Genomic DNA, 10,250 nt, shown 5'->3' on the forward strand with positions numbered 1-10,250 from the left:
TGCTTTCGATCTCAGTGTCTGCCTCCGTACGGAAAAAGCGGGATGGGTGGGGGGGCATAAGCGCATTCGTGCTGTAAGTAATCAGAAGTTAATAGTGTTAACGGTTTGCGAGAAATTTTTAATGCTAGACAAAAAAAGAAAATTAAAAGGATATAATTAAATAAATAGATAGAAAAATAAAATTAAAAACGAAAAAAAAAAATTGTGAGGGGAATATAACATGTAATTAAGTTGGCGGTTCACAAGGAATCTCAGACATCAAACTGTTTTTAATTGAACATAAATAGTACACCCAAATATACAAATGTACAAATAAACATAGCAAGGTAGAACTGAATGTCAATGAAACAACCAGGGATGAGGAAGCAACGGACATCAGGACATTTGTTCTGTATGTAATGAGAAGTTAATAGTGTTACAGGTTTGTGAGAAATTTACAGTGCGAGACAAAAAAAGACATTAAAAGGAAGTAATTAAATCAATAGATAGACAAATAAGAAATTAAAACGAAAAAAAAAAAAAAAAATTGCAAGGGGAATGTAACATGTAATCAAGTTGTTTTTTTTTTTTTGTTTTTTTTTTTTTACCAAAAAAAAAAGGAACCTCGGACATGGGTAACTATATTTTTTAGTTTTTGGATTTTTCCATAAGTTTTAAGGATTTTTTTTTTTTTTTTTTTATATTTCAAAATCGTTTATGAAGACATTAAAATTTGGGGAGCATTTTTGCATTCTGTTCTTGTGAATGAAGAACTTGGCCAGGCCTAAAAGAACATTGACACAGAGTTCATCTGTTATGTTGCTTATAAGTAAACAGAATGTTATATCATCTTTTGAGAAGGAAACTGGTGACGATGGAATGAGAAGGAGAAAAAATATATGGTCAGTGGTTTCAATGTTGTCTTCACAAAATGTACAAATATTATCTTCAAAATTAAAGCGTACCCTCGATAATTCCTTAGATGGGTAGATGTCAGTCATAATTTTGAAGTGGGTCTCTTTTGCCTTGGGGGTATGGGTAGAGTCAGATACATGGTTCGCAGCGTGGCAATCGATTCCTCATCAAATTTATTTAAAATATCCTTTTTTTTTTTTTTGACGTCCAGGGAATAAGTTTCCTGTGAAACATTTCCTAATAAAGGAGTTGCCGCGCTTTCTGTCCACAATTGAGATTCCCTGGAGTGATAGTCGGGGTAACTGTGGTTGTACGGTTCGGTGCGTCATTATATTTTTGGTCAGGAATACAAATTGTCGAGGCAGTGCGTTTCGTAACTTTAGCAACTCTAATATGGGAGGCTTGAATCTGTGTGTAGTACAGAACTGCTCATTGTCCAGAGGACTGCCAGTGTCATCCATCAAGTCAATTATCGACCATATACCTTTCTCAAAGCATTCCTTGTAAAACAGAGGTTTGTTGCCATGCAGTACATATCGATTGTTCCAAACTATTATACTGTGTGGTGAGAAATTGTGTACGTATATCATTTTCCAGTATAATAATATTTGTTTATGGAACTCTGAACATTTGACAGGAATCTTGTTGATATCCAAGTCAGAGATAAGCAGAAGACTCAGGCCGCCGACTTTGTTGAATAAGTAGTTTGGAGTACAATACCAGAAAGAACGATGAGGTTTGATCCAGGATTTCAACCAGTTCACCTTCAATGTCCCATTCAAGCAGTCCGACTCTATCACTTTCAGCCCTCCTTCACTTGTTTCTTTCACCATATGTGATTTTTCTTAGATGGTGTGGTCTGTTCCTCCAGATAAAGTTGAAATTGATTTGGTTAACAGATTTTACGAGTTGATTTGGAGCAGCATTGGAATACGCTGGGTATATACATCTGGATAAACACATCCATTTTAGTCAAATATATCCGGCCTAATATTGATAAATCTCTCTGGAGCCATATATTAGAATTAAGCTTTACTTTGATTCAGTTTAGATTCAATGTTCCTGGATTGATTTAACGTTTGGTCCTTGGATAGGAAAATGCTCAAGTATTTTATTTCTGATTTCATAGAAACATCGCTGATTTCCTTTAGTGGCGAGTCATGCAGCGCAAGAAGTTTGCATTTCTTTAAGTTTAATGACAATCCTGAAGCCTTGGAGAATGTTTTGGTTTTTTTCAGCACTTATTGGGACTTGATGTTCATTTTTCAAAACTAAGGTTGTGTCATCTGCCAGCAGGCTAATAACAATTTCTGTCCCCAACATTACTTCTGTCCCACACGTATACACACACACACACACACACACACACACACACACACCTTAATTCCACTCTTTTATATACGCATGTCTGGAGTTCCGGGAGCTCGTTCTCAACGTTCTGGGGATAATCATAGCTGTGCTGATAGCATTGGCCGAAACGTATCCACAACCAAACCGACATTAGCTCATCCACTCATTCACATATGTGTGTGCCCGGAGGTCCGGGAGCTCCAGTCATAAGTCCGGGTGATCTATGTCCGGAGAAGGCTCACATTAGCCGCTCTAAGGGGTCCTGCTGCCCCCCAGCTTCCCGGCCTTTGAGAAGAGACACATAACTCCGCTCTTCCGCTTCTCCGCTATGGGCCCTGGTACTCCCGATCCTCCGAACTCAGGTGAATTGCGTGACGTGCTTCTGCTCTCCTATAAGCCCCTACACACTTCGAACACGGCTGTTATCACCCTGTTACTGCATTTCAATGACACCCATTTGCTTTCGATCTCAGTGTCTGCCTCCGTACGGAAAAAGCGGGATGGGTGGGGGGGCATAAGCGCATTCGTGGTGTAAGTAATCAGAAGTTAATAGTGTTAACGGTTTGCGAGAAATTTTTAATGCTAGACAAAAAAAGAAAATTAAAAGGATATAATTAAATAAATAGATAGAAAAATAAAATTAAAAACGAAAAAAAAAAATTGTGAGGGGAATATAACATGTAATTAAGTTGGCGGTTCACAAGGAATCTCAGACATCAAACTGTTTTTAATTGAACATAAATAGTACACCCAAATATACAGATGTACAAATAAACATAGCAAGGTAGAACTGAATGTCAATGAAACAACCAGGGATGAGGAAGCAACGGACATCAGGACATTTGTTCTGTATGTAATGAGAAGTTAATAGTGTTACAGGTTTGTGAGAAATTTACAGTGCGAGACAAAAAAAGAAATTAAAAGGAAGTAATTAAATCAATAGATAGACAAATAAGAAATTAAAACGAAAAAAAAAAAAAAAAAATTGCAAGGGGAATGTAACATGTAATCAAGTTGTTTTTTTTTTTTTGTTTTTTTTTTTTACCAAAAAAAAAAGGAACCTCGGACATGGGTAACTATATTTTTTAGTTTTTGGATTTTTCCATAAGTTTTAAGGATTTTTTTTTTTTTTTTTTATATTTCAAAATCGTTTATGAAGACATTAAAATTTGGGGAGCATTTTTGCATTCTGTTCTTGTGAATGAAGAACTTGGCCAGGCCTAAAAGAACATTGACACAGAGTTCATCTGTTATGTTGCTTATAAGTAAACAGAATGTTATATCATCTTTTGAGAAGGAAACTGGTGACGATGGAATGAGAAGGAGAAAAAATATATGGTCAGTGGTTTCAATGTTGTCTTCACAAAATGTACAAATATTATCTTCAAAATTAAAGCGTACCCTCGATAATTCCTTAGATGGGTAGATGTCAGTCATAATTTTGAAGTGGGTCTCTTTTGCCTTGGGGGTATGGGTAGAGTCAGATACATGGTTCGCAGCGTGGCAATCGATTCCTCATCAAATTTATTTAAAATATCCTTTTTTTTTTTTTTGACGTCCAGGGAATAAGTTTCCTGTGAAACATTTCCTAATAAAGGAGTTGCCGCGCTTTCTGTCCACAATTGAGATTCCCTGGAGTGATAGTCGGGGTAACTGTGGTTGTACGGTTCGGTGCGTCATTATATTTTTGGTCAGGAATACAAATTGTCGAGGCAGTGCGTTTCGTAACTTTAGCAACTCTAATATGGGAGGCTTGAATCTGTGTGTAGTACAGAACTGCTCATTGTCCAGAGGACTGCCAGTGTCATCCATCAAGTCAATTATCGACCATATACCTTTCTCAAAGCATTCCTTGTAAAACAGAGGTTTGTTGCCATGCAGTACATATCGATTGTTCCAAACTATTATACTGTGTGGTGAGAAATTGTGTACGTATATCATTTTCCAGTATAATAATATTTGTTTATGGAACTCTGAACATTTGACAGGAATCTTGTTGATATCCAAGTCAGAGATAAGCAGAAGACTCAGGCCGCCGACTTTGTTGAATAAGTAGTTTGGAGTACAATACCAGAAAGAACGATGAGGTTTGATCCAGGATTTCAACCAGTTCACCTTCAATGTCCCATTCAAGCAGTCCGACTCTATCACTTTCAGCCCTCCTTCACTTGTTTCTTTCACCATATGTGATTTTTCTTAGATGGTGTGGTCTGTTCCTCCAGATAAAGTTGAAATTGATTTGGTTAACAGATTTTACGAGTTGATTTGGAGCAGCATTGGAATACGCTGGGTATATACATCTGGATAAACACATCCATTTTAGTCAAATATATCCGGCCTAATATTGATAAATCTCTCTGGAGCCATATATTAGAATTAAGCTTTACTTTGATTCAGTTTAGATTCAATGTTCCTGGATTGATTTAACGTTTGGTCCTTTGGTCCTTGGATAGGAAAATGCTCAAGTATTTTATTTCTGATTTCATAGAAACATCGCTGATTTCCTTTAGTGGCGAGTCATGCAGCGCAAGAAGTTTGCATTTCTTTAAGTTTAATGACAATCCTGAAGCCTTGGAGAATGTTTTGGTTTTTTTCAGCACTTATTGGGACTTGATGTTCATTTTTCAAAACTAAGGTTGTGTCATCTGCCAGCAGGCTAATAACAATTTCTGTCCCCAACATTACTTCTGTCCCACACGTATACACACACACACACACACACACACACACACACACACCTTAATTCCACTCTTTTATATACGCATGTCTGGAGTTCCGGGAGCTCGTTCTCAACGTTCTGGGGATAATCATAGCTGTGCTGATAGCATTGGCCGAAACGTATCCACAACCAAACCGACATTAGCTCATCCACTCATTCACATATGTGTGTGCCCGGAGGTCCGGGAGCTCCAGTCATAAGTCCGGGTGATCTATGTCCGGAGAAGGCTCACATTAGCCGCTCTAAGGGGTCCTGCTGCCCCCCAGCTTCCCGGCCTTTGAGAAGAGACACATAACTCCGCTCTTCCGCTTCTCCGCTATGGGCCCTGGTACTCCCGATCCTCCGAACTCAGGTGAATTGCGTGACGTGCTTCTGCTCTCCTATAAGCCCCTACACACTTCGAACACGGCTGTTATCACCCTGTTACTGCATTTCAATGACACCCATTTGCTTTCGATCTCAGTGTCTGCCTCCGTACGGAAAAAGCGGGATGGGTGGGGGGGCATAAGCGCATTCGTGGTGTAAGTAATCAGAAGTTAATAGTGTTAACGGTTTGCGAGAAATTTTTAATGCTAGACAAAAAAAGAAAATTAAAAGGATATAATTAAATAAATAGATAGAAAAATAAAATTAAAAACGAAAAAAAAAAATTGTGAGGGGAATATAACATGTAATTAAGTTGGCGGTTCACAAGGAATCTCAGACATCAAACTGTTTTTAATTGAACATAAATAGTACACCCAAATATACAGATGTACAAATAAACATAGCAAGGTAGAACTGAATGTCAATGAAACAACCAGGGATGAGGAAGCAACGGACATCAGGACATTTGTTCTGTATGTAATGAGAAGTTAATAGTGTTACAGGTTTGTGAGAAATTTACAGTGCGAGACAAAAAAAGAAATTAAAAGGAAGTAATTAAATCAATAGATAGACAAATAAGAAATTAAAACGAAAAAAAAAAAAAAAAAATTGCAAGGGGAATGTAACATGTAATCAAGTTGTTTTTTTTTTTTTGTTTTTTTTTTTTACCAAAAAAAAAAGGAACCTCGGACATGGGTAACTATATTTTTTAGTTTTTGGATTTTTCCATAAGTTTTAAGGATTTTTTTTTTTTTTTTTTATATTTCAAAATCGTTTATGAAGACATTAAAATTTGGGGAGCATTTTTGCATTCTGTTCTTGTGAATGAAGAACTTGGCCAGGCCTAAAAGAACATTGACACAGAGTTCATCTGTTATGTTGCTTATAAGTAAACAGAATGTTATATCATCTTTTGAGAAGGAAACTGGTGACGATGGAATGAGAAGGAGAAAAAATATATGGTCAGTGGTTTCAATGTTGTCTTCACAAAATGTACAAATATTATCTTCAAAATTAAAGCGTACCCTCGATAATTCCTTAGATGGGTAGATGTCAGTCATAATTTTGAAGTGGGTCTCTTTTGCCTTGGGGGTATGGGTAGAGTCAGATACATGGTTCGCAGCGTGGCAATCGATTCCTCATCAAATTTATTTAAAATATCCTTTTTTTTTTTTTTGACGTCCAGGGAATAAGTTTCCTGTGAAACATTTCCTAATAAAGGAGTTGCCGCGCTTTCTGTCCACAATTGAGATTCCCTGGAGTGATAGTCGGGGTAACTGTGGTTGTACGGTTCGGTGCGTCATTATATTTTTGGTCAGGAATACAAATTGTCGAGGCAGTGCGTTTCGTAACTTTAGCAACTCTAATATGGGAGGCTTGAATCTGTGTGTAGTACAGAACTGCTCATTGTCCAGAGGACTGCCAGTGTCATCCATCAAGTCAATTATCGACCATATACCTTTCTCAAAGCATTCCTTGTAAAACAGAGGTTTGTTGCCATGCAGTACATATCGATTGTTCCAAACTATTATACTGTGTGGTGAGAAATTGTGTACGTATATCATTTTCCAGTATAATAATATTTGTTTATGGAACTCTGAACATTTGACAGGAATCTTGTTGATATCCAAGTCAGAGATAAGCAGAAGACTCAGGCCGCCGACTTTGTTGAATAAGTAGTTTGGAGTACAATACCAGAAAGAACGATGAGGTTTGATCCAGGATTTCAACCAGTTCACCTTCAATGTCCCATTCAAGCAGTCCGACTCTATCACTTTCAGCCCTCCTTCACTTGTTTCTTTCACCATATGTGATTTTTCTTAGATGGTGTGGTCTGTTCCTCCAGATAAAGTTGAAATTGATTTGGTTAACAGATTTTACGAGTTGATTTGGAGCAGCATTGGAATACGCTGGGTATATACATCTGGATAAACACATCCATTTTAGTCAAATATATCCGGCCTAATATTGATAAATCTCTCTGGAGCCATATATTAGAATTAAGCTTTACTTTGATTCAGTTTAGATTCAATGTTCCTGGATTGATTTAACGTTTGGTCCTTGGATAGGAAAATGCTCAAGTATTTTATTTCTGATTTCATGGAAACATCGCTGATTTCCTTTAGTGGCGAGTCATGCAGCGCAAGAAGTTTGCATTTCTTTAAGTTTAATGACAATCCTGAAGCCTTGGAGAATGTTTTGGTTGTTTTCAGCACTTATTGGGACTTGATGTTCATTTTTCAAAACTAAGGTTGTGTCATCTGCCAGCAGGCTAATAACAATTTCTGTCCCCAACATTACTTCTGTCCCACACGTATACACACACACACACACACACACACACACACACACACACACACACCTTAATTCCACTCTTTTATATACGCATGTCTGGAGTTCCGGGAGCTCGTTCTCAACGTTCTGGGGATAATCATAGCTGTGCTGATAGCATTGGCCGAAACGTATCCACAACCAAACCGACATTAGCTCATCCACTCATTCACATATGTGTGTGCCCGGAGGTCCGGGAGCTCCAGTCATAAGTCCGGGTGATCTATGTCCGGAGAAGGCTCACATTAGCCGCTCTAAGGGGTCCTGCTGCCCCCCAGCTTCCCGGCCTTTGAGAAGAGACACATAACTCCGCTCTTCCGCTTCTCCGCTATGGGCCCTGGTACTCCCGATCCTCCGAACTCAGGTGAATTGCGTGACGTGCTTCTGCTCTCCTATAAGCCCCTACACACTTCGAACACGGCTGTTATCACCCTGTTACTGCATTTCAATGACACCCATTTGCTTTCGATCTCAGTGTCTGCCTCCGTACGGAAAAAGCGGGATGGGTGGGGGGGCATAAGCGCATTCGTGGTGTAAGTAATCAGAAGTTAATAGTGTTAACGGTTTGCGAGAAATTTTTAATGCTAGACAAAAAAAGAAAATTAGAAGGATATAATTAAATAAATAGATAGAAAAATAAAATTAAAAACGAAAAAAAAAAATTGTGAGGGGAATATAACATGTAATTAAGTTGGCGGTTCACAAGGAATCTCAGACATCAAACTGTTTTTAATTGAACATAAATAGTACACCCAAATATACAAATGTACAAATAAACATAGCAAGGTAGAACTGAATGTCAATGAAACAACCAGGGATGAGGAAGCAACGGACATCAGGACATTTGTTCTGTATGTAATGAGAAGTTAATAGTGTTACAGGTTTGTGAGAAATTTACAGTGCGAGACAAAAAAAGAAATTAAAAGGAAGTAATTAAATCAATAGATAGACAAATAAGAAATTAAAACGAAAAAAAAAAAAAAAAATTGCAAGGGGAATGTAACATGTAATCAAGTTGTTTTTTTTTTTTTGTTTTTTTTTTTTTACCAAAAAAAAAAGGAACCTCGGACATGGGTAACTATATTTTTTAGTTTTTGGATTTTTCCATAAGTTTTAAGGATTTTTTTTTTTTTTTTTTTATATTTCAAAATCGTTTAATGAAGACATTAAAATTTGGGGAGCATTTTTGCATTCTGTTCTTGTGAATGAAGAACTTGGCCAGGCCTAAAAGAACATTGACACAGAGTTCATCTGTTATGTTGCTTATAAGTAAACAGAATGTTATATCATCTTTTGAGAAGGAAACTGGTGACGATGGAATGAGAAGGAGAAAAAATATATGGTCAGTGGTTTCAATGTTGTCTTCACAAAATGTACAAATATTATCTTCAAAATTAAAGCGTACCCTCGATAATTCCTTAGATGGGTAGATGTCAGTCATAATTTTGAAGTGGGTCTCTTTTGCCTTGGGGGTATGGGTAGAGTCAGATACATGGTTCGCAGCGTGGCAATCGATTCCTCATCAAATTTATTTAAAATATCCTTTTTTTTTTTTTTGACGTCCAGGGAATAAGTTTCCTGTGAAACATTTCCTAATAAAGGAGTTGCCGCGCTTTCTGTCCACAATTGAGATTCCCTGGAGTGATAGTCGGGGTAACTGTGGTTGTACGGTTCGGTGCGTCATTATATTTTTGGTCAGGAATACAAATTGTCGAGGCAGTGCGTTTCGTAACTTTAGCAACTCTAATATGGGAGGCTTGAATCTGTGTGTAGTACAGAACTGCTCATTGTCCAGAGGACTGCCAGTGTCATCCATCAAGTCAATTATCGACCATATACCTTTCTCAAAGCATTCCTTGTAAAACAGAGGTTTGTTGCCATGCAGTACATATCGATTGTTCCAAACTATTATACTGTGTGGTGAGAAATTGTGTACGTATATCATTTTCCAGTATAATAATATTTGTTTATGGAACTCTGAACATTTGACAGGAATCTTGTTGATATCCAAGTCAGAGATAAGCAGAAGACTCAGGCCGCCGACTTTGTTGAATAAGTAGTTTGGAGTACAATACCAGAAAGAACGATGAGGTTTGATCCAGGATTTCAACCAGTTCACCTTCAATGTCCCATTCAAGCAGTCCGACTCTATCACTTTCAGCCCTCCTTCACTTGTTTCTTTCACCATATGTGATTTTTCTTAGATGGTGTGGTCTGTTCCTCCAGATAAAGTTGAAATTGATTTGGTTAACAGATTTTACGAGTTGATTTGGAGCAGCATTGGAATACGCTGGGTATATACATCTGGATAAACACATCCATTTTAGTCAAATATATCCGGCCTAATATTGATAAATCTCTCTGGAGCCATATATTAGAATTAAGCTTTACTTTGATTCAGTTTAGATTCAATGTTCCTGGATTGATTTAACGTTTGGTCCTTGGATAGGAAAATGCTCAAGTATTTTATTTCTGATTTCATGGAAACATCGCTGATTTCCTTTAGTGGCGAGTCATGCAGCGCAAGAAGTTTGCATTTCTTTAAGTTTAATGACAATCCTGAAGCCTTGGAGAATGTTTTGGTTGTTTT

This window comes from Fistularia commersonii, unplaced genomic scaffold, assembly GCF_037954325.1.
Source record: "Fistularia commersonii isolate RoL2024-O1a breed Wild unplaced genomic scaffold, RoL_Fcom_v1.0 HiC_scaffold_69, whole genome shotgun sequence".
Lineage (NCBI taxonomy): Eukaryota > Metazoa > Chordata > Actinopteri > Syngnathiformes > Fistulariidae > Fistularia > Fistularia commersonii.